Below are 25398 nucleotides of genomic sequence, written 5' to 3'. Positions count from 1 at the left end.
GTTCTTGTTTCCATTATCCACCCTCCTTGGGGAGTGGGGCTTTTCCAATAACACATTTTCATTCCAATTGTGATTTTATACTGTGTATTTGTGGGATGCACTGTTTGAACAATGATGTTCACCCTGAAGTGCCTCACATGTTCGGGGAAAGTGCCATCATTATTTAGAGAGGAGGCTGGCCCAGAGCTGGTAGAGTTGTTATACCTCTGAAAGGTCCAGACCACCTTGTCATCACAGCAAAGGCATAACACCCATAGAGCCTTGTGACAGAACAGTGGTACTATGAGAGAATAGGGGCATGTTGGGTTCCATATGGGAAGCTCTAATAATTGTTACACCTCAATGTTTAAACAATCAGCATCCTAAGCTCTTGTTCTGGAGATACATTGATACAGATGTAAAGGAAGATCTATCTGATGGATTGTAAAATAGTCCTACAGAATTATCTCCATCCTTAGAATCTTGGCCACCACTCTCATCAGCATCCTGATATAAATATCAGTTATACAGGCTCACTGTTTGATCATTGTATATCTGAAACAGACCAGTGAGCTGAGGACTTCAAGCCTTTTCCTACATGTTAAAAAGACTCTTGCCTAATGTCCTTATTAAATACCTTTTTCCAGGTCCCCAAACATAAAATCAGACCCCTCTGTCTTCAACTAGGTGAGAACCCTTCAACATGACATCTGAAGAATACATTCAAAAGGGAGCAAATACAACTCCACACTTCTGAATATATATATCAATAGCTGAACAAACTAGCCTCCCAAAGAAAAGGAATTGTGTAGGTAATGAATCTTGGATATTTTTTGGAGGATTTTTCCTAGGTTGATAAGCTTGAGCCCTATCTTTTTTAGTGTAGTCTGTGAGTGTGATGACTATGGCCACTGCCATGATTTTTGCGGTATCTACATTGTTCTGGAAGGGAAGGATGCTCTCTCTTCGGATCCTCCATCTACTGTTTTGAGGGCTTCAATTTGAACAACTTGAGGTTTCTCACTTGGAGGAGAGCGGATTCTAGCCCTTCCAATTAAGGGTCTCATGAAGGATGAGGAGTGTCCCAAATAGACACTGATTTTGGGTGACAGAAAACTTGCACATGGGCCCATTGTAAGACAAGCCCCCTTCAAGGGTTCTCAGAATGATGTTCAGATGCCAATTCACTGAAACATGTTGACTCACACTCTTCAATTCCTAAATCCAACAGGAAGAAGTGCAGAGATCCAACTCCCCAAAAATCCACAAAATCTGATCAACCAGGTGGGATCTGTGGTGGGTAATCTAAATTTGCTAGAGACTCCATATCAACGTGGTTGAAACTGTGTTGCTTTCTGAGTCAAATATGTGACCATGAAAACCACACTACATATGTGATGGTCAGCAGATCACCATGAAAGGCCGACCATGAGAATCTTGAGGGAAGGATGGCTGAGTTGGAATGTCTCTATATGAACCTAGGAGTTCTTTCTGGACCACCAATATATTGGATAGGAGAATGGCAGACAAGGGAAAATGTTGGGTAAAGACATCGACTGCACCCTTGCTGAGATATTTCATCCAGGATCACCACAGCGAAACTTGGGTTATGGGGAATTAGAGAGAAAGTGAAGGTGGGAAATGTGCATAGAGAGGGGAGGGAGAGAGAGGGAGAAATGAGATTTTGATTCAAGCTACTCTCCTTGCACAATCTCAGTGTAAATCAGGTGTCTGTGTTTCAGGAGGAATACTGACACAAGGGGAAAACCACTACTCTTGCATCAGATTCATCACTCTTTCTTGGCCTGACTCTGTAAATGTATCCATTGCAATAACTGTTCACCACTGGAAGATAGGTGTTAAAACTCCTTTTTTTGCACCCTTAACTTCTCACATGGCATGATGTGGAGATCAGGTTAAAGGTCATTATTTATTTTCTCTTAGTGGGAAATCCATTCCCATAAAGGCTGCTCATGAGCCTTTATTCCTCACTCTATCCTTGTTGTCATTATCCACGCTACTTGGGGATGGGTCTATTTCAATTATATATTTTCATTTGAGAGTAAGTGAAGGAGGGAGAAGTGGAGAGAGAGATGGAGATAGAGGGAGAGAAATAGAGAGTTATAGAGAGATAAATGAGATTTTGATTCAAGCAACAGTCTATTCCATGATCTCAGAGCCAAGCAGGTGTCTGCACTTCAGGAGGATATCCAACACAAGGAAAACTTGTACAAGAGTATTCATTCTTTCTTGGCCTGACTCTGAAACTCTGAGCATTATATTCAATGCTCCTCACTGGAAGATAGGGATTAAAGTGACTGTTTCACATGCTTATCTTCTCAAATGACATGATATGGACACCAGGTTAAAGGACAGTAAATATATTCCCTAAGTGGAAAAGCCCCTTCCAGTGTAAAGGGCTGCTCATATGGTTTTCTTCATCAATCTGTTCTTGTTTTCATTATCTAGGCTATTTTGGTACTAAGTCATTTTCAATCACATATTTTCTTTCTAAATTATATTTGTACTGTATATTCATTAGATGCAGGGTTTTGAAAGACCACGTTTACCCTGAAGTGCCACACATGTTCGGGGAATTGGCCATTTTTATGTAGCAAGCATGTGGGCGCTAAATGAGTGGAGTTACCTTTGCTCTGAAAGGTCCAGGACAACAGGGTTCCGTGGTAACGTTATAATGCCCATCAAGCCTCGTGACACAACAGTGTCTCTGTGAGAGGAGACAGGCATCATGGGCCCCATGTGGGAAGCTCTCATCTTCACAACCCCAGGTTTGGAGAATGGGAAACTTGAGCTGTTGTTGTGGAGGTATGTTGATGGTGATGTAAAGGATGATCCTCCTTAAACTCTTCCAAAAGGTTGAAGAAGAAGGAATACTCCCAAAGACATTCTATGAGGCCACCATCACCCTCATTCCAAAACCAGACAGAGATACCACCAAAAAAGAAAACTATCGCCCAATATCATTGATGAATATAGATGCAAAAATTCTCAACAAAGTCTTAGCCAACTGAATCCAACAACATACCAAAAAAATTATACACCATGACCAGGTTGGGTTCATCCCAGCTTCACAAGGATGGTTCAACATACGCAAATCAATCAGCATCATAAACCACATTAACAAAGTAAAGTCAAAAATCATATGATCATCTCAATAGACGCAGAAAAAGCATTTGACAAAGTCCAACATCCATTCATGATCAAGACCCTCGCCAAAGTGGGTATAGAGGGAACATTCCTGAATATCATCAAAGCCATTTATGAGAAACCCACAGCAAATATAAACCTCAATGGGGAAAAACTGAAAGCCTTCTCACTCAAATCTGGAACAAGACAGGGATGCCCACTCTCACCACTGCTCTTCAACAGAGATTTGGAAGTCCTAGCCACAGCAATTAGACAAACAAAAGAAATAAAAGGCATCCATATAGGAAGAGAAGAGATCAAACTGTCACTGTATGCAGATGACATGATACTATACATAGAAAACCCTAAGGACTCAACCCCAAAACTAGTTGGACTGATTCATAATTTCAGCAAAGTAGCAGGATATGAGATTAACATTTAGAAGTCATTTGCATTTCTGTATACCAGCAATGAAATATTAGAAAAGGAATACAAAAATACGATACCTTTTAAAATTGCACCTCACAAAATCCAATACCTCGGAATACACCTGACCAAGGAGGTAAAGGACATATATGCCGAGAACTATAAAACTTTAATCAAAGAAATCAAAGAAAATGTATAGAAATGGAAAGATATTCCATGTTCCTGGATTGGAAAAATCAATATTGTAAAAATGGCCATCCTACCCAAAGCAATCTACAGATTCAATGCAATCCCTATCAAATGACCCATGACATTGTTCACATAACTAGAACAAACAATCCAAACATTTATATGGAACCACAAAAGACCCAGAATCGCCAAAGCAATCCTGAGAAACAAAAACCAAGCAGGAGGCATAACTCTCCCAGACTTCAAGAAATACTACAAAGCCACAGTCATCAAAACAGTGTGGTACTGGGATCAAAACAGACAGGCAGACCAATGGAACAGACTAGAGAATCCGGAAAGAAACCCTGACACCTAGGGTCAATTAATCTGACAAGGGAGGCAAGAACATAAAATGGGAAAAAGAAAGTCTATTCAGCAAGCATTGCTGGGAAATGTGGACAGCAATGAAACGAGAACACACCCTCACACCATGCACAAAAATAAACTCAAAATGGCTGAAAGACTTAAATATACGACAGGACACCATCAAACTCCTAGAAGAAAACATAGGCAAAACACTCTCTGACATCAACCTCATGAATATTTTCTCAGGGCAGTCTCCCAAAGCAAGAGACATTAGAGCAAAAATAAACCCATGGGACCTCATCAAACTGAAAAGCTTTTGCACAGCAAAGGAAACCCAAAAGAAAACAAAAAGACAACTTACAGAATGCGAGAAAATAGTTTCAAATGATGCAACTGACAAGGGCTTAATCTCTAGAATATATAAACAACTTATACAACCCAACAGCAAAAAAACCAATCAATCAATGGAAAAATGGGCAAAAGACCTGAATAGACATTTCTCCAAAGAAGATATACAGATGGCCAACAAACATATGAAAAAATGCTCAACATCACTGATTATAAGAGAAATGCAAATCAAAACTACCATGAGATACCACCTCACACCAGTCAGAATGGCCATCATTAATAAATCCACAAATAACAAGTGCTGGAGAGGCTGTGGAGAAAAGGGAACCCTCCTGCACTGCTGGTGGGAATGTCAACTGGTACAGCCACTATGGAGGACAGTTTGGAGATACCTTAGAAATCTATACATAGAACTTCCATATGACCCCACAATCCCACTCTTGGGCATCTATCCAGACAAAACTCTACTTAAAAGAGACACGTGCACCCACATGTTCATTGCAGCACTATTCACAATAGCCAAGACATGGAAACAACCCAAATATCCATTGACAGATGATTGGATTCGGAAGAGGTGGTATATATACACAATGGAATACTACTCAGCCATAAAAAAGAATGACATAGTGCCATTTGCAGCAACATGGATGGAACTAGAGAATCTCATCCTGAGTGAAATGAGCCAGAAAGACAAAGACAAATACCATATGATATACCTTATAACTGTAATCTAATATCCAGCACAAATGAACATCTCCTCAGAAAAGAAAATCATGGACTTGGAGAAGAGACTTGTGGCTGCCTGATGGGAGGGGGAGGGAGTGGGAGGGATCGGGAGCTTGGGCTTATCAGACACAACTTAGGATAGATTTACAAGGATATCTTGCTGAATAGCATTGAGAACTATGTGTAGATACTCATGTTGCAACAGAAGAAAGGGTGGGGGAAAAAACTGTAATTGCAATGTATACATCTAAGGATAACCTGACCCCCTTGCTGTACAGTGGGAAAATAAAATAAATAAATAAAATAAAATAAATAAAATAAAAAATAAAATTTCAGAAGGAAGCCTAAATGCAAATCTTTTACTATCCTCCGATGTAAAGGAATGGCAAAAAACACTCCTGAAGACCAATTATTATGATATTATAAACATTGGGTATAGCCACCAGAGAAAGGATTCCAGATGGTAAAGTTTCCATAGATTCCATTGTGATATTAATCGCCCTTAAATCCTGAAGCAACCTCCACTTACCAGATTTCTTTTGTATAACATAAATATGAGTATTCCAAAGACTCAAGGATGGTTCAATATGCCCTGCCTATAACTGTTCCAAAATTAATTGTTCAGCTGCCTGTAGCTTTTCTGAGTTTAAAGGTCATTGTTCCAGCCATACTGGATCATAATTTTTCCAGATTTTAGGGTCAGCAGCTTGAGAAACAATGGCCAAATTTGTAAATTTTGGTAGCCAATTCCTGTTCTGTCTTTTTACCATAATGGATTCTTTCTGGTTTTTTTTTTATTATTTTTTCCAAGTCCTTTATTGGGATTGTATTTCATCTGAAGCATTTGATAAGACACCATATCATTGGTACTAAATAGTGGCATTCCCATTTGCGTTAAAATATCCCTTCCCCATAAATAGAAATGTATTGATAGAATTATGTAAGGGCAAAAAGTTCCTTTGTTTTCTGCATCATCCCAAATCAATATCTGAGAGCTTTTTCCCACATTAGGAGCTTGACCAATTCATATAGGATACATGTTGGTCAAATGGGTAGGCCAGGAGGAAGGCAAGTACATACCAGCAATGCATGACACATCTGCCTCTCTGTCTATAAGTCCCTTAATAACAATCGCTTGGACCTTTAAGTCTTTAAGTGGTCTTTGGGTAGAAATTTTTTGTACCCAGAAGGGTAAGTCACTTAATCCAAATCCTTGATATCCTCAGGGGGCGCTCTTAACAGAAGAACCCATAACATAGTAAGGTAGCCAAATAATTTGTGCAATCCTCTGTCCTTAAGGAATTCTACATTTTTTGAAGGAGGACTCATCATAACTTTAATGTCTCCAGTAAAATCTGACTCTGTAACTCCTGGAATAACAGTAAGTCCTTGTAGAGAAATGGAGGTTCGTCCTAAAATAATGCCTACCACCCCTTCAGGTAAGGGGCCCTTTATACCAGTAGGAATAGTAACAGTAGGCATATCTGATGTTACCATTTTTCTGGTGGTGGAACAGAGGTCCAATACTGCACTTCCTGTTGTTGCTCAGAAGAGCTATGAGATGGGATGAAGTGTATGAATGAATTCATTGTCTGCCAGCCCCCTTTTGTTGACTGGGGCATGGATGGTTGGCCCCACGCCCCATTTCCCAATGGCTTGGTTACATTAGGATAATCTGATGGCATTTGAGGAGTTATATTTTTATTATATTCACTTCTACAATCTTTTGTCTGATGGAATCCCTTTAGACAATGAGGACATAAAATTTTTGCGGGGCCATTAGACCTCACAGGTTTTGTCAGAGGCATCTGAGTACTTGTTTGCTTTAAGGGTCAATGCCTGATAAAATGACCTGACTGCTGACAACTATAACAAATTCCTGATGGAGCTTTAGAAGGCCTTTTAGAAGTATTTATGCCTTGAAAAAACTGACAATATGTTTCCCCTTTTAACACCACTGCCAAAACCATTCCTTGAATATATGCTGCACTGACATCAGCACATTGTCTAATAAAATCTGACATAGAGCCCATCGTTTAAAGAGGCCTCAGAAGTGACTGGAAAGTGGAATTTTTCTCTTTTAGTTTTATTTCTGTGAAATTTGAAAAGACAAATCCTCAAATTCAACATTCCATTATAAATAATTTCCTCCAGAAAGGCAACTGTTAGTAATGTGTACCCAATCATGAGGGGTCATCCACTAATTTGCCACAGAATTGAGAAGGGTTAGGGTATAAGTAGCTAATGTTCCATATTGAGCACAAGCATATTGTGTTTTTTAAGCAGTTTATAAGGGACAGGATTCCACTGGGGTGGTCTCTCCTCTTTGTCTTGGCTTCTCAGAGGAAACATAAAATTACTGGGAAACATAAAGAAAAATCAAGTTCTCCCTTTCCTTTAGCCTCCATTTCTGCCTTTGAAACGCCTGACTTAGGATGAATTTCTGGGCCAATGGGAGGCTGTTCAACAAAGAGAGAATGGCCCTCAGATTTAAGTATTTTTTTTTCCCACCAGTGTAGGAGGTGGAGGCTTATTTTTTAAGAAGCTAAAACTTTAAATGATGTTTTTGGGAAAGGCTCACCTCTTTACAATCTATTCCTTTCCTACCTCCGTTCTTCCTTTTTTAACTCCTGTTTCTCCTTGGGATCTAACCATATTTCTTCCTCATCTTTAGCCATCATTAAAAGTCGTGGGACGAGGAGATTGAGGTCTTGGTGACAAGGGAGTTATCTCATCAGGTTCTACAAAATGCGTAGTCATTTTTGTAGCCTCATTATGAGGATTCAGTTCATCTCTAGTCATATTCCATAATGCAAAAGTGTCGACAGGCACGTTTTTAGGACTGTGTAATGAATAATAAGTTTTTAATTTCTCAACTTTGCCCATGTTTGTAAGTTAACAGTGCCCTCCTCTTGAAACCACAGACATTGCTTCTTCACACAGTGGAAGAATCTAGAAATTTGAAAGTTGGTAACCTTCACACCTCTTTTGTTTAACATATGTAACAAAATATCAATAAATAAATGTCTTTTTTTCAATTCCATGTGTCCCATGGTCGTTATACCTAGAAATTACTCAAACCTTCTCTCCTTCCTATATCTACAAGGGGGCTTTAAAAACCCCAGGTGAGATCCTAGCCATCCCAATACTTGCTTTTAATGATTACTCCTTCAGGTTCCTCTTCAGGTGCCGCTTACCTGAGTCCAACTCCAGCAGCAAGAGAGTGTACTCCCCAAAGGAGGGGGACAGCATTGTTGAACGCACATGGAGACAGACGCTTTGTCCCTTCTTTCAGGGTGCTGGACTGCTCAAATTTTATTGGCATAGATGTGTGTTTATATAGACAGTTTTTTAAAAAACAGATTTAAATGTGTTAAATGCACATTGGTTAAATTTTACATGGTACAGCAGCTATACATCATGTTCTAATATATTTATCTCCACTAAATTTAGTGAGTACAATTTAAGGACAATTATGTACAATACATCATGTGGAAAGGATGAGACTCAATACAAAGCCAGTCTTTACAGGTTGAAGAGGTCACAGACACAAGAATTTGGCATTCACAAATCCTGTTTTTATTCTAGCGCTTATCTTGAAAGCGTTATGGCAGGGAGATCATGTAAGAAAGTATAAATCAACTTGACTAGTTATCACTTAAAAGCTTTTAAAATCAAGGACAAATCTCACAACTAGGATTCATGAATAATATATGTCTAACTTCTATGAACTTCATGAAAATCCTAACTCTAAAGTTGACTGTTTAACCAGTTAGTTGATAAACACTGTGTTTGTAATTGAGTTGGAACTAAACAGGGGAAAGTCCCTCAGGGTCTTGAGGTTTCCCTCTTGGAAGAGAGGGGACTTTGGCCTGCCAATTGAGGGTCTAGAGAAGGAGGAGGAGTTTCCCAAATAGAGACTGGTTTTAGGTGACAAAATACTTGCTTCCTGGCCCATTGGCAGCCAGGTCCTTCAGAAGTTTGCTCAGACCAGTCCTTTTTTGCCAACTCCCTGAGACATGGAGATTCAGAGACTTCATTTCCTAAATCCCCCAAGCACAAGTGCAGAGATCCACCTCCTCAGGAAATCCACAGTCCTGATCATCCAGGTGGGGTCAGCTGCAGAAAAGCTAATTCTTGCTAAAGCACTCAAGTGGAAGTGGTTTAAAGTCTGTGGATGACTGAGTACAATATATGACCCTGTAAAATGCAGTAAAAATGAGATGATTAGCGGTCAATATGAAGGGCTGAAAATGGGAAGTGAAGTGTTGGATGGCCAAGTTGGAATGTCTCCATATCAACAGAGGAGTTATGTCAGGATGAATGCTTGTTATATTTGATAGGAGAAAGTAAGAAAAATGGAAAATATTGGGTAAAGGGCTTCTCATATATTGTCTCAGTAGTACCTTGATTTCATTATCCAGACTAAGTTTTGTCTGGAACTTTGGAAGCATAAATATTCCTCCCAAATTAGATTTATACTGTATATATGTTGGAGGCAGCGATTGAATAAGAACTTGGCCCTGAAGTGCCACACATGTTAGCAGAGAACCACCATTATGTAGCGAAAATTTGGGTCCCAAGTGGGTGGCCTGACAGATACAGGCCAACTTGTTGCCATGGCAATGACAGACTCCCCATCCAGACTTGTGACACAACAGTTGCTGGGTGAGAATAGAGGGGATTGATGGGCCCAATGTGGGAAGATATCAACCTCACAAATCGAGGGTTGTACAGTGGGCACCCTGAGCTCATGATCTGGAGGTATGTTGATACTAATGTAAACGATGATCCTGCAGGTGTGTGGTAAAATTTGATGAACTGTATATTTCCATCTTTGGCCTCAGGGTTACCACTCACATGAGGCTCCTGAGCTAAAACTCTATTATACAAGATAACCGTTTGATCATGGTATCTCTTAAAATGACCACTGTGCCAACCACCTCAAGGATATTCATATATATGAAAGAGGACTTGTGCTTAATGCCCATTAGAAACACCTCATTCCACAACCCAAACCAAGAGTGGAGACCACTCTGCTTTCAACCAAGTGAGAGGCCCTCAATTTCACCACTGAAATACATATCCCAAAGGGGGAAATGAAAAAACCCATGAATGAATACACAGGTCAATAGCAGATATCATAGGCTAGCCATCCAAAACACAGTAATTGTACAGAGTATGATGTGGGGATAGTTCCTGGGGATATTTCACAGGTTGATATTCACAAGCTCTGTCTCCTTTTGTACTACCTGCTACTGTGGTGATTAGGGCCACTTCCAGCAATTTTTTGGTGTCTTCTATTGTCAGGAAGGTAAGGAGTGTATCTCATGATCCTCTGTGTGCCATGTGGTGACATCTTCAAGAGCAGTCCCTTTAGGTTTCACTCTTTCAGGAGGTGGCACTCTGGCACTGACCATTGATGGTCTAGAGAAGGATGAGTAGGGTCCCAAAGAGAGACTGGATTTGGGTGACAAAAAAGGTACACTCTGGCCCACTGCCATTAAGGTTATGAACAATGGTGCTCATACAGTTGTTTGGAGGTCAATTAACTGAGAAAAGAAAGACTTTTCTCCCTAAATGCAACAGCCACGAGTACAGAGATCCACCACTTCAGCATAATCCCAAGAACTGGTGATCCAGGTGTGATCTTCTGCAGAGAGGCTAATCCTTGATAGATTCCTCATGAGAAAGTGGTTGAAAAGGTGTTGATCTCTGAGTTAAATGTGGGACCACATAAACTGCAGTATTATGAGGAAGTCAGTGAGTCCCTGTGCAGGGCTGGCATTGGGAAGAGTAGGGATTGGATGGCTGAGATGGAATGTCTCTATATGAACAGGAGATTTTGTTCTGGACCACCAATTTATCTTGGATAGGGAATCAAAACACAGAGGGAAAATATAGGGTAAAGGCTTGGACTGATATCCTGGTTGAGGTATTACATCCAGGAACATTGCAGGCACACTTGGGATAATAGGTTTAGAGAGAAATTGAAGGAGGTAGATTTGGAGAGAGAGGGAAGGAGGCAGAGAAAGAGGGAGAGAAAAAGAGAGAGAGAGGGAGAGAGAGAGACAGTGGGAGAAAGGAGATTTTGATTCAAGCTATAGACAAGTGTAGAACTTCTACGCCAAGCTACTGTATATTTTTAAGGAAGGTTATGACACAAGATAAATCACAGCACTCTTGTCCCAGAATCTTCACTCTTGATGGGCCTGACTCTAGAACGTCCTCCATTACAATCCTTTTCCCCTGATGGAAAATATGCTTTAAAGCCATTGTTTAGCACACTTGTTTTCACAAATGGCATGATGTGTCAATGAGATTAAAGGACAGAAGATATATTCCATGAGCAGAAAATTCCCTTTCCATGTTAAGTTCTTCGTACGTGGTATTCTCCCACACTCTTTCCTTTTTTACACTCTCCAACTTCCTTGGGTGTGGGTCTTTTTCAACCACATATTTTCATTCAAAATGAGATTTTGCATAGTGTATTCGTGGGAATATATGTTTGAGCAAAAACAATGACTCTGAATTGACACACAGTTTGCAGATAATGTCATTATTATGTAGAGAGCATCTAGGCCCAGAGTGGGTGTTGTGCATTCCATCTAATTTTTCCAGACCAACTGGTTGCTGTAGTAATGCCCTGATTCTCATTGAGACTTATGACATAATAGCTTCCCTGTGAGAGGAAAGGGGCATGTTTGCACTCATTTGGGAAGCTCTCACCCTCACACATTGAAGGTTGGATGATGGGCACCTTGAGGTGTGGTTCTTGAGGTATGTTGATATTGATGTAAAGAAGATCCGTCATATGGGTAGTACAATTTGATGAACAGAATTATCTCTATCTTTAGCCTCAGGGCCACCACTGTCTTCAGTCCCCTGAACTAACAGTCTATTATACAGGATACCTGTTTGATCATGGTATCTCTTAAAGGCACCAGTGTGCTGACCACCTCAAGGATATTCTTACATATTAAAGAGGACTCTTGCATAATGCCCATTGTAAACAACTCATTCCAAAGCCCAAACCAAGAATCAAGAACCTTCAGCCTTCAACCAAGTGGGAGGCACTCAGTAGCACACCTTAACATGATAGTCCAAAGGGGGAAATGACAACTCCATGATTCTGATAGGTCAAGATCTGAAATCAGAGGCTAGCCGTCCAAAACACAGGAATTTTACCGCAAATGAAGCTGGGATGGTTCCTGTGTATATTTCACAGATTGATAGGCAAATTCTTGGTCTATTTTGTCATTGGATATAACTGTGGTGATTAGGGCCACTGCCACCTACTTTTTGGTGTCCTCAGTTGTCTGGAATTAAAGGAGTGTCTCTCTTATGATCCACCATGAGCTCTGTAGTGAGATCTTCAAGGAGAGTGACTTGAGGTTTCACTCTTGGAGGAGAAGCCACTCTGGCACTGACACTTGATGGTCTAGAGAAGGATGAGTAGGGTCCCAAATAGAGACTGGATATGGGTGACAGAAAAAGTCCACTCTGGCCAACTGTCAGCCAAGTCCTGCACAAGGACACTCATAGAGTTTTTTGTATGCAACTCACTGAGTCATGGAGAGGCACAGACATCTTTTCCTGTGTGCTACCACCACAAGTCCATAGATCAACATCGCCAACATATCCCCAAGTCCAGGTGATACATGTGGGGTCTGCTGAAGAGAAGCTAATTCTTGTTAGAGCCCCCATGTTAACAAGTTTGATATGGTGTTGATCTCTGAGTCAAATATGGGATCACATACACCACAGTACATATGAGGTGGTCAGAACCTCACTCTGCAGGGATGGCAGTGGGAAGTGCTGTGATTGGATGGACAACATGCAATGTTCTTATATGAACAGAGGAGTTCTTTCTGGATGACTGCATGCATATTGTATGGGGAAACAGAAGATAGAGGGAAAATATTTGTTAGGATTTAGACTAATATCTTGTTTGAGATATTACATCCAGCGTTAAAACAGGTAAACCTGGGACAATAGCAATCATGAGAAAGTTAAAGAGGGAGAATTTGAGAGAGGGAAGGGGGAAAAGAAAGATGGAGGGAGAGAGAGAAAGGAGTTTTGATTCAAGCTATGTTGAATTGCAGATCTTCTGTGACAAGCAAGTGTCTGTGTTTCAGAAAAGTATCAGACACAAGAGAAAAACAGCCCTCTTGTCTGAGAATTTTCACTCTTGATGGAACTGACTATAGAACGTCGTCCATTCCAATCCTTTTTCCCTGATGAAAAGTATGATTTAAAGCCCTTTTTTGGCACATGTATCTTAACAAATGGCATGATGCTTTGATCAGACTAAAGGACAGGAAATATATTACCTGAGCAGAAAATCCCCTTCCCATGTTATGTTCTTCATACATGGTGTTCTTCCACACTCTTTCCTTGTTTTCATTCTACAGGGTTCTTGGGGCCTGAGTCTTTTTCAATGACACATTTTCATTCCAAATGAGATTTTACATTGTGTATTCATGGGATGCAGTGTTTGAACAACAACTTTCACCACGAAATGCCACATATGTTTGTGGCCCAGTAGAGAGAAGTTGGGCCCAGTGTGTGTGGTAGGCCTTCTATTTGAATGTTCCAGACCAGCTGTTTGCCATGGTAATGCCCTGATGCTCATTTAGCCTTGTGACACAAAACTTCCCTGTGAGAGCAAAGGGGCGTGTTTGAGACCATTTGGGAAGCTCTCACCCTCACATATCAAAGGTTGGATAATGGGCACTCTGAGATGTGGTTCTGGAGGTTTGTCCATAATGATGTAAAGAATATCCATTAGATGTGTGGTACAATTTGATGAACAGTATTATTTCAAATTTAGCCTCATGGCCAACACTGTCATCAGGTTCCTGAGATAAAAGTTGACCATACAGCATAGCTGTTTGATCATGGTATCTCTTAAAGGGACCAGCGTGACGACCACCTCAAGGATTTTCAAACATTTGCAAGAGGAATAATGCCTCATGCTCATTGGAAGCCCCATATTCCAGACACAAACCATGAATTAGGACCCCTATGCGTCCAACTAAGTGGGAGGCACTCAATATCACCCCTGAAGTAGATATTCAAAGGGGGGAAAAGACATTGCCATGATTCTGAATACACAGGTCAATAGTTGTAATCACACTATAGACATCCAAAACAGAGGAATTATACCACGAATGGAGATGGGATAGTTCCTGTGGTTATTTAACAGGTTGATACACACAAGCTCAGTCTCATTTGGCACTTGCTGTTACTGTTGGGATTTGGGCTACTGCCAGTTATTTTGTGGTGTTGTCAATTTTCAGGAAATAAGGACGGTCTCTCTTATTACCCTCCAAGAGCCCTGTGGAAAGATCTTCAAGGGGAGTGACTTGAAGTTTCACTCTTTGAGGAGATGGCACTCTGGCACTGACAAGTCCCAAAGAGAGACTGGATTTGGGTGACAGAATATATGCACTCTGGCCCATCATCAGCCCAGCCTTTCTCAAGGGTGCTCAGAGACGTTTAGATGCCAATTCACTGAGACCTGAGAGTCACAGACTTCTTTTCCTATATGACACAAGCATGAGTTCAGAGATCCACCTCCACAGCATATACCCAAGACATCTTGATGCAGGTGGGGTCTGCTGCAGAGAATCTAATGCTTGCTAGAGCCTCATGTGAATGTCGTTGAAAAGGTGTTGATCTCTGAGTCAAATATGGACCAAATAAACCACAGTACATATGAGGTAGTCAGCAGGTTAGTGATCAGGTCTGGCAATGGGAAGATTTGCTGTTGGATGGCTGAAATATAATGTCTCTATATGAACACAGGAGTGCTTTCTGGACAACCAGATATATATTGGATCAGGAATCAGAAGACAAAGGGAAAATATTGGGTAAAGACTTGGACTGATATCCTGGCTGAGATATTACATCCAGGAGCACCATAGGTAAACTAGGGATAAAAAGATTCACTAGAAAGTTAAGGGGGGAGAAGTGGTGAGAGGGAAGGAGACAGAGAAAGATGCAGAGAGAGATAGAGAGAAAGAGACAGAGAGAGAATGGAGATTTTGTTACAAGCTATAGTCCAGCGCATAGCGTTTGTGCCAAGCAAGTGTCTATGTTTCAGGAAGGTTTCTGACACAAGAAAATAACAACACTCTTGTTCCAGAATCTTCACTCTTGATGAGCCTGAGTCTAGAAAGTCATCCTTAACAACCCCTTTCCCCTGATGTTAAATATGGCTTAATTCCCTTGTTTGGCACTCTTTTCTTCATAAATGTCATGATGTGTCTATCAGATTAAAGGACAGTAGATATATTCCCTGAGCAGAAAATCCTCTTCATATGTTAAGTTCTTCTTAAGTGGTGTTCCTCCTCACTCTTTCCTTTTTGTCATTCTCCAGACTCCTTGGGGTGTGGATATTTTTCAATGATACATTTTCATTCCAATGAGATGGTACACTGTGTATTCATGGGATGCATTATGTGAACAACAGAGTTGACCCCAAAATGCCACGCATGTTCACAGATAATGCCATAATTACGTAGAGAGCATGTGGTCCCAGAGTGATTGTTATGCCTTCCGTCTGATGTTCCAGACCAACTGGTTGGCATTGTAATGCCCTGATGCCCATAAAGCCTTGGGACACAATACCTACCCTGTGAGTGCAAAGGGGCTTGTTTCAACTATTTTCAGGATGTCACTCTCACATATTTAGGATTGGACGATGGGCACCCTGAGCTGTTTTACTGGAGGGATGTTGATACATATGTAAAGGAAGATCCATTATATGGGTGGGACGTTTTGGCTGACAGTATTATCTCCATTTTTAACCTTGTGACCAATCTCCCATTAGTCTACCAAGCTAAACATTGCTTAAACATTGCTTATTTTCCCCATGGTTTACCCTAAAGATACCAGTGTGCCAATCACCTCAAGTCTTTTCATACATATTAAAATAATAACATCTCTAATGCCTGTTTGAAACACCTAATTTCAGAGACAAAACCTTGAATCCAGGCCACTCTGGCTTCATCAAAATGAGAGGCTCTTGATATCGCATGTGAAGAATACATTGAAAAGTGGGAAATTATCACTCCATGTTCTGAATATTTTTCTGGAAATATGTTGATACTGATGTAAAGGATGATCCATCAGATGGGTGGTACAATTTGAGGAACAGGATTATATCCATCTTTAGACTATGGCTGCCACACTCATCAGTCTCCTGAGCTAAACAGCAATTATAAAGGCTTGCAGATTAATCACGATATATCCTAAAGGGAGCAGTGAACCGACCACTTAAAGTCTTCTCCTACATGGGAAAAAAGACGCATGCCAAATTCCCATTTGAAACACCTCATTCCAGAGCCCAAACCATGAAACCATCCCCTATGTCCTCAACCAAATGCGAAGCACTCAATATCACATCTGAAAAAGAATTAAAACGCCATGCTTCTGAATATACATGTCCATATCTGAAATCACAGGCTAGCTGTCTATAGCAAAGGCATATGCCTGAGAATGAACCTTGGATATTCCTGGTGGAGGATTCAGAGGTTGATAAACACAAGCCCTGTCTCATTTGGTGCTGGCTGTTAGTGTGGGGTCTAGGGACACTGTCATCTTCTTTGTGGTGACCACCATTGTCAGGAAGGGCAGTAGAGTCTTTTGACCCCCTTTTTTCCCTGACTTGAGGGCTTCAATTGGAGGGTGTTGAGGCTTCCCACTTGGAGGAGAGAGGACACTGTCCCTGCCAATCCTAGGTCTAGGGAAGGATGAAGAGTATCCCTAATAGAGACTGGTTTTGGGTGACCAAATACTTATATTCTGGCCTATTGTCAGCCAGGCCCTCCTCAAGGCTGCTCAGACCGATGTCCAGATGCCAAAACACTGAGACGTGAAGAGTCACATACTACATTTAATAAATTACCCAAGCACATGTCCAGAGATCCACATTCCCAGACTATCCAAAATACCTAATCATCCATGTGGGTTCTGCTGCAGGAAAGCTAATTCTTGCTAGACCCCTCATGTGAATATGGTGGAAAATGTGTTGATCTCAGAGTGTAATATGAGATCAAGTAAACAGCAGAACATTTGATGTCATCAGTGGGTCCCCATGCATGGCTGACAAGGGGAAGGTTGGGAAGATTCCGGAGTTGGCATGTCTCCAACTCCAAAGAACAGAGGTGTTCTTTCTGGGCCACTGCTTGTATACTTGATAGGGGATTGGAAGACAGAGGGAAAATGTTGCATAAAGACTTGGACTGCTATCTTGGCTGAGATATTTCAGCCAAGATCACCAAAGGTTAAAGTGGTACAAGAGGGTTCAGGAGACAATGAAGGAGGGATAAGTAGAGAGAGAGAGTCAGACAGACAGAGAGATAAACGTGATTTTGATTTAAGCTACTGTACAGGGCATGATCACATAGCCAAGCATGTGTCTGTGCTTCTGGAGGATATCTGATACAAGGGAAAATCCAGCACACTAGTACCAGATCCTTCAGTGCTTCATGGCCTGACTGTAAAAATATGTCCATTACAAGCACTCTTACCCATGGAAGGTACGGTTTAAAGCACCTGTTTAGCACCAATATCTTTCAAATGGCATGATGTGGAGATCACGTTAAAAAACAGTAGATATGTTCCCTGAGGGGAAAGCCCCTTGCCCTTTAAATGGCTGCTCATGTGGTGTTCTTCTGCACTTTCTTTGCTTTCATTGTCAAGGATACTTGGGGAGTATGTCTTCTTCAATCACGTATGTGATTTCTAAATGAGATTTGATACTCTGCACTCTAGGGAGGCTATGTTTGAACATCAATGTTGACCCTTAATTGCCACTCATGTTAGGAGAAAGAGCCATCACTATGTGGAAAGCAGGTGGGCCCAGAGTGGGTGGAGTTGCCTTCCATTTGGATGGTCCAGGGAAGATGGTTGCCATGGAAATGTCATGATGCCCATTGAGCCGTTGGACACAACATCCTCTCCATGAGAGGAGAGGGGCCTGAATGTCCACATGTGGGAAGCTCTTACCCTCACACCTAGAGGGTTGGATGATGGGCACCATGAGCTTTTGTTCTGGATGTATGTTGATACTGATGTAAAGAAAGATCCATCAGGGAATTACCACCTCAGCAGTTAACGAATCTGATTGGGAAGCATGAGTCTGAAGGTTTGATCTCTGGCCTTGCTCAGTGGGTTAAGGATCTGGTGATGTGGTGAGCTGTGGTGTAGTTTGCAGACACGTCTCGGATCCTGTGCTGCTTTGGTCCTGGTGCAGGCTGGCGGCTACATCTCTGACTTGACTCCTAGCTTGGGAACCTCCATATGCCATGGGGACAGCCCTAGAAATGGCCAGAAGACAAAAAAGAATGATCCATTAGATGTGTTGGACAATTTCACAAACAGTATTATCTCCATCTTTATCCTCATGGCCACGACTCACATCACTCCTCTGAGGAAATATCAAATATACAGACTTGCTTTTTGAGCATGTTATATCTTAAAGGGACCAGAGAGCTGAAAAAAATGAGGCTTTTTCCTACATGTGAGAAAAGACTCGTGCCTAATGACTGTTGGATAAAAAATTTTGCAGATACTATGACACCCGGTGCAACGTCTTTCAACCTTTTTCCAATCACTCGATCTAACCCCTGAAGGAGACATTCAAAAGGGGGACATTACAACTCCACACTTCAGAACACATATATGGAATTAGCTGCAATCCCACGATAGCCATCCAAAGCAAAGGAATATTACCGAGAATAAAGCTGGGATGTTTCTTGTGGATATTTCACATGATGATACTAACATTCCCTATCTCATTTGGTGCTGGATCACATGGTGGTGACTATGGCAACATCCAGAATATTTGTGGTGCCCACAATTTTAAAGAAGGGATGGAGTGTCTCTCTTCTTATCCTCCATGAGCCCTGTGGTGGGGGCCAAAAATGGAGGGTCTTGAGGTTCCCTCTTGGAATAGAGGGGATTCTGGTTGTGCAAAATGCTGGTATATAGAATGATGAGGAGTGTCCCAACTAGAGATTGGATTTGGGTGACAGAAAAATTGTGTTCTGGCCGATAGTCAAGGGCCCAGTTCAAGGGTGCTCGGAGCGGTGTTTGGATGCCAATTCCCTGAGCCATGGAGAGTCACAGACTTCATTTCCTAAATCCCTCCAGCATGAGTTCAGAGAACCACCCCCCAAAAAAATATGAAAGCCCTGAACATCCAGGTGGTGTCTGCTGAAGGTAAGCAAATTCTTGATAGAGAAGTCATGTGAACGTGATTGAAAATGTGTTGATCCCTGAGTCAAATATGGGACCACGTATACTTCAGTACCTATGGGGTGGTCATTGGGTCAGAGTGAGGGGCTGAAAATTGGAAGGATTGCGATACTATGTCCAATTTGGAATGACTCTATAAGAAGAGTGGAGGCTTTCCTGGACCACTGCATGTCTATTTGGTAGGGGATCAGAAGGAGGAAGGAAAATGTTGGGTAAATATTTGTATTTCTCTCCTGGCTGAGATATTTCATGCAGGATCAACATAGGTAATCTTTCTAAAAGAGAATACCACAGAATGTGAAGGAGGGAGAATTGGGGAGAGAGAGACAGAGAGAGAGAGAGAGAGCTAAAGGAGATTTTGATTCAAGCAACAGTCCAGGGAATGATCTCAGGGCCAGGCATTTCTTGGTGATTGAGGAGGATGCATCACAAGGGAAAAACCAGTGATTTTTCACTCCCAGATTTTTCACTTCTTCTTGGCCTGAGTATAAATTTGTGTCCATTACAATCCCTGCTCCCTGCTGGAAGTTAGGGGTTAAAGCACATTTTTGGCAAAATTATCTTCTCATCTGTGAAGATGTGGAGATCAGGTTAAAGGACAATAGATATTTTCCCTGAGTGGAAAAGCCCCTACTCAGGTGAAGGATTACTCCTGTGGTTTTTTCCTCATTCTTTCCTTGTATTCATTATCCAGACTACTTGGGGAGTCAGTATGAGTCAATCACATATATTCATTCCAAATTAGATTTAAACTGTGTATTCATCACATGCAGTGTTTGAAAATCCAAGTTGACCCTGAAGTGCCAAACATGTTCTGGAGAGAGCCATCATTATGTAGAGAGAAGATGGGCCCCAAGTGGGTGGAGTTTACTTCTACCTGAAATATCAAGGCCAAAAGCCTGCCATGGAGAAGGCATGGAGACCATTGAGCCTTGTGACATAACAGACTCTCTGTGAGAGGAGGGGGGCATAATGAATCCATTTGGGAATCTCTTACCCTACAACTTGATGGTTGTACAATGGTCACCCAGAGCTGTTTTTCTGGAGATATGTTGATAACGAAGTAAAGGAAAATCCATCAGATGTGTGGTACAATGTAATGAACAGTATTACCTCCATCTTTACCCTCTTGACCACCACTCTCATCAGGCTACCATGTAAATATTTATTATACAGGATAGAGCTTTCATCAAGGTATATCTTATAGGGACCAGTGTAATAACCAACTCAAGTATGTTCCTACATGTGAAAAAAGACTAGTGCCAAATTCCCTATTCAAGTACATCATTCTAGAGACAAAAACATGAATCCATCCCCCCCTGCCTTCAACCAAATGCAAGGCCATGGTTATCAACACAGAAGAAGACAATTAAATGGGGGAAAAAACCTCCACACTTTTGAACATACATGTTAATAGCTGAAATCACAGGCTAGCCATTCAAAACAAAGGAATTTTACAGAGAAAGAAGCTGGGATATTTCCTGTTCATATTTCACTGTTTGACATGAACAAGCTCGGCCTCATGGCACTGGCAGTTGCTGTGGATATTAGGGATACTGCCAGGAATGTTGTGGTGTCCCTAACACTCAGGAAGGTAAGGAGTGTCATTCCTATAATCCTCTGTGAGCCCTATGGTGAGATTTTCAAGGGGAGTGCCTTGATGCTCAACTCTTGGGGGGAATGGGATTCTGGCCCTGACAATGGACTGTCTAGAGAAGGATGAGTAGGGTCCCAAAGAGAGACTGGATTTGGGTGACAAGGAACGTGCATTCTGGCCCATTGTTGGCAATGCCTTGATCAAGAGTGCACAGAGAGTTGTTTGGATGCCATTTCACTGAGACATGCAGAATCAAAAATTATGTTTCCTGTAAGCCACAAGCATGATTCAAGAGATCCACCACCCCAGTATATCCCAAAGCCCTTGTGATCCTGTTGATGTCTGCTGTAGAGAAGCTAATTCTTGCTAGAGTTCTCATGTGTATGTGGTTGAAAAGATGTTGATCTCTGAGTCATAAATGGGACCACACAAACCACAATGCATATGAGGTGGTAGGGGGTCACTGTGCAGGCCTGACAATGGGAAAAATCGGGGTTGAATGGCCTTTTTGGAAAGTTTCTCTAAGAATAGAGTAGTTCTTCAGGACCTTGCTTTTATATTTGATAGGGGATAAAAAGAAAGATGGAAAATGTTGGGCAAAGATATGGACTGATATTCTGGATGAGATATTACATCCAGGATGACCACAGGTAAACGTGGGGCCAAATGATTTGAAACAACGTGAAGGAAGGTGAAGCTCTGGGAGAGAGAGTGAGGAAGAGAGAGACAGAGAGAAAGGAGATTTTGATTAAAGCTACACTCCATCACAGAACTTCAATACCAAGCAAGTATCATTCTTGGCCTGACTCTAGAAAGGCATCCATTACAATCCTTTTCCCCCAATGGATAATAGGGTTTAATGCCCTTTTTTGCATCCTTATCTTCAAAAATGGCTTGATGAAGGGATCAGGTTGAAGGACAGTAGGTATTTTCCAGAGCATAAAAGCCTCTTCCACCCCAAAGCGCTGCTTATTTGGTGTTTTCCCTTAGTCTTGCCTTGAATTCATTATCCATACACCTTGGGGAGTGTGTCTGTTTCAATCACATATTTTCTTTGCAAAAGAGATTTTATGCTGTGTATTCCTGGGAGGCTGTGTTTGAACAAGCGTGTTGATCCTGAAGCACCACAGATATTTTGGGAAAGATCCATCATTACGTAGAGAGCAGGTGGGGTCCGCATGGGCGGAGTTGCCTTCACTTCGAAAGTTCCTGACCAAATGGTTGCCATGGCAATGTCATGATGCCCATAGATCCTTGAGACACAACAGCCCCTCTGTGAGAATAGAGGTGTGTGATGAGCCCCATGTGGGAAGTTCTCACCCTTACTCTGTGAGTGTTTGAAGATGGGCACCTTGAACTCTTGTTCTGGAGGGAGTTTGATACTGATGTAAAGGATATCCATCAGATGTTAGAGTTAGGGTTAGCGTTAGGGTTACAATTTGAACATCAGTAGTACCTCCATTTTTAACCTCATGGCCAAGACTGTCATCAGTCTACTGTGCTAAACATCAATTATACAGGCTTGATTGTTGATCATGGTATATCCTAAAGAACCAAAGTGCCAACCAACTCAAGTCTTTTCATACATGTGAAAAAAGACACGTGACTAATGCATGTTTGAAACACCTCATTTCAGAGACAAAACTGTTAATCCAGGATACTCTGGGTACAACCAAGTGTGAGGACCTTCATATCACATGTGAAGACATTCAAAATTGTGAAATGAATATTCCATGCTTCGGAATATACAAGTAAATAGCTGACATTTCAGGGTAGGCCTCCAAAGCGAAGGAATTTTACTGAGAAGGAAGCTGGGATATTTCTGGTGTATTTTTCACAGATTGATATGCACAAACCCTATCTCTTTGGGTCCTGGCTTTTAGTGTGTTGAATAGGGACACTGCAAGATTTTTGCGGTATCCACAATTGTCAGGAAGGGAAGGAGGGTCTCTCTTCTGACCCTCCATGAACCCTGCTGTTACGGCTTAAATTGGAGGCACTTGAGGTATCCCTCTTGGAAGAGAGGGGACTCTGGCACTGCCCCTCAATGGTCTTAGGAAGGATGTGTTTTGTCCCAAATATAGAGTGGATTAGTGTGACAGAATAAATGTGCTTTGGTCTGTTTTCAGTCAGGCCCTGCTCAAGGGTGGTTAGATTGGTGTTTGGATGCCAATTCACTGAGAAATGGAGAGACACAGACTTGTTTTCCCATATGCCACAAGCACGAGTCCATAGATCGGCCACCCCAGCAAAACCACAAGTCCTGATCTTTCATGTGGGGTGTAATTCAGATATGCTAATTCTTGCTAGAGCCCTCATGTGATCCTGGTTGGAAATGTGTTGACCTCTGAGTCAAATATGGTACCACATAAACAGCAGTATACATGACGTGGTCAGGGGGTCACTGTGCAGGGCTGACAATGGGAAGAGGTGTGTAGGATGGCCTAGTTGGATTGTGGCTAAATGAAGAGAGGATGCCTTTCTGGAGCACCGCTTTTATATTTGCTAGGGAATCAGAAGACAGAGGAAATTGTTGGGTAAAAACTTGGACTGATGTCCTGGCTGAGATATTACGTCAAGGATGACCACAGGAAAACTTGGGGCAGGAGGATTTGAGAGAAAGTGAAGGAGGGTGAAGTGATGAGAGAGAGAGGGAGGAAGAGAGAAAGATAGAAATTGAGAGAAATTGGGGAGAGATAGAGAGAAGTAAAGGAGATTTGGATTAAAGCATCAATCCAGGGCAGAACGATAGTGCCATGCAGAAGTCTGGATTTCAGGAAGATATCCGACGTGTGGGAAAACCCAGCACTCTTATATCAGATTCTTCACTTGTCCTTGATATGTGTCTCGAAATGTGTCCGTTACAATCACTGCTCCCCACTGAAATATTGGTAAGAACGACACACTAAGTCAAAATTATCTTCTCAAATGACATGCTGTGTAGATCAGATTAAAGTGCCACAGACATATTCCCTTTGCCAAAACCCCACTTCCCAAGTAAATTTATTCATATGTGGTGTTCTTCCACATTCTTTCCTAATTTTCATTATCCAGGATACTTTGGACTTGGGTCTTTTTCAGTCACATATTTTCATTACAAATGAGATTTGATACGATGTTTTCCTGGGTGCACTGTTTTTTAAAACAACGTTGACCATGAGATGCCACACATGTTCACGGATAAAGCCATTATTATGTAGAGGGAAGGTGGGCCCAGAGTTGGCACTTTGCCTTGTGTCTGAATATTCCTGGCCAACTGGTTGCCATGGCAATGGGATGAAAAACGGTGAGCCTTGTGACACAATAGCCACACTGTGAGAGCACAGGTGTGTGTTTGAGCGCATTTGGGAAGCCCTCACCTTCACAGCTCGATGGTTGGATGATGGGCTTGATGATCAGTAATTCTGGAGGTATGTTGATACTGAGGAAAAGGATGATTCATCAGATGGGTGGTACAATTTGATGATTACTACTATCTCCAAATTTAGCCTTATGGCCACCACTCTCATCAGACTCCTGAGGTAAAAATTGATGCTATAAATTCTTGCTGTTTGATCAGGTTTTATAAAGCCTTTTCCTACATGTGAATGAAGACTTGAGCCTAATGGCTGTTTTAATGACCTCATTACAGACCCAAACCATGAAACCAGGACGCACTGCCTTCATCCAAGCACGAGGCCCTTGATATCACCACTGAAGAAGACATTCCAAAGGGGGAAACTTTATGCTTCTGAATATTCATGTTATTATATGGAACCACAGGCTAGCTGTCCAAGCAAACATATGCACCTGAGAAGGTAGCTGGGATATTTCAGGTGGATTTTCCACAGGCTGATAAGCACAAGCCCTGTCTCTTTGACTACTGGCTGTTAGTGTGCTGACTAGGGACACTGTGCACTTGTTTGTGGTGTCCACACTTGTCAAGAAGGGAAGGAATGTCTCTCGTCTGCTCCTCCATGAGCCCTGCGGTGAGTGCATCATGTGGATGATCTTGAAGTTTCCCTCTTGGATGAGAGGGGACTCTGGCCTGCCAATAGTGGGTCTAGAGAAGGAAGAGGGGTACCCCATAGGGATCCTGGTTTTGGGTAACTGGAATTTGTGCACTGGCCCATTTTCAACCAGGCTGTTCTCAAGTGTGCTCAGACCCGTTACCATTTGCCAATTCCCTAAGACATGGAGAGACACAGACATCATGCCAAATCACCCAAGCACAACTCCAGAGATTGACCTCACCAGCAAACCCACAATACGTGATCATCCAAGTGGGGGCTGTGAAGCTAAGCTAATTCTTGCAGGATCCCTCATGAGAACGTGGTGAAAATGTGTTGATCTCTGAGTCAAATATGGGACGACGTTGAACGCAGTTCATATGA

Source organism: Sus scrofa, chromosome Y (assembly GCF_054392235.1).
Source record: "Sus scrofa isolate SSC_HxYL_T2T_F1_AM1 chromosome Y, Sscrofa_HxYL_maternal_Yorkshire_Landrace_v2.0, whole genome shotgun sequence".
In the NCBI taxonomy this organism is placed as follows: domain Eukaryota; kingdom Metazoa; phylum Chordata; class Mammalia; order Artiodactyla; family Suidae; genus Sus; species Sus scrofa.
Note: the sequence above shows the minus strand (reverse complement) of the source record.